At 38.3% G+C, this 913-nt stretch overlaps 1 non-coding gene across 1 annotated transcript; it reads right to left on the reverse strand.

Annotated features, from left to right (window-relative positions):
* Positions 1-663: 663 nt before the first annotated feature.
* On the reverse strand, positions 664-771 carry LOC127743528 (small nucleolar RNA R71). Its single transcript, XR_008004916.1, has one exon. It is a non-coding gene; the product is annotated as a small nucleolar RNA R71 (small nucleolar RNA).
* Positions 772-913: the final 142 nt, after the last annotated feature.

The following is a 913-nucleotide window of genomic DNA, read 5'->3' on the forward strand; positions in this document are numbered from 1 at the left end:
TTGAATTCTTTCTTACCTACCTCATCCTTCCATTCTTGTTTTCCTCTGACACCTCAAGAAATCTCTATACTGTGACATAGAGGATTCTATATTTTCTTTGTTTTCTTCTCTTTCATATGAGCAGGAACAAAGATAAAGGCATACTTGTTGAAGCTGATCCTAAACCTGAAAGGACTCTGAAGAGGAAGCTAAGAGCAGCTAAAGCACAAAACTCTTAAGAGGAACTCACTGAAATTTTTGAAAAGGAAGCAGCAAAAAAAAAAAACAATTATGGCCGAACCAAATAATAATGCAAGGAAGATGCTTGGTGATTTTACTACACCAACTTCCAACTTCTATGGAAGAAGCATCTCAATCCCTGCCATAGGAGCAAACAATTTTAAGCTAAAGCCTCAATTAGTTTCTCTACTACAACAGAATTGCAAGTTTCATGGACTTCCATCAGAAGACCCTTATCAGTTCTTAACTGAGTTCTTGTAGATCTGTAATACTGTTAAGACCAATGGAGTTGATCCTGAAGTCTACAAGCTTATGCTTTTCCCTTTTGCTGTAAGAGACAGAGCTAGAACATAGTTGAACTCACAACCTAGAGATAGCCTGGACTCTTGGGATAAGTTGGTCACGGCTTTCTTAGCCAAGTTCTTTCCCTTTCAAAAGATGAGCAAGCTTAGAGTGGATGTTCAGACTTTCAGACAAAAAGATGGTGAGTCCCTCTATGAAGCTTGGGAATGATACAAGCAACTGACCAAAAAGTGTCCTTCTGACATGCTTTCAGAATGGACCACATTAGATATATTTTATGATGGTCTGTTCTCAATTTTCCAAGATGTCACTGGACCATTCTGTAAGTGGATCCATTCACCTAAAGAAAATGCCCGCAGAAGCTCAGGAACTTATTGAAATGGTTACAAAT

This window comes from Arachis duranensis, chromosome 10, assembly GCF_000817695.3.
Source record: "Arachis duranensis cultivar V14167 chromosome 10, aradu.V14167.gnm2.J7QH, whole genome shotgun sequence".
Lineage (NCBI taxonomy): Eukaryota > Viridiplantae > Streptophyta > Magnoliopsida > Fabales > Fabaceae > Arachis > Arachis duranensis.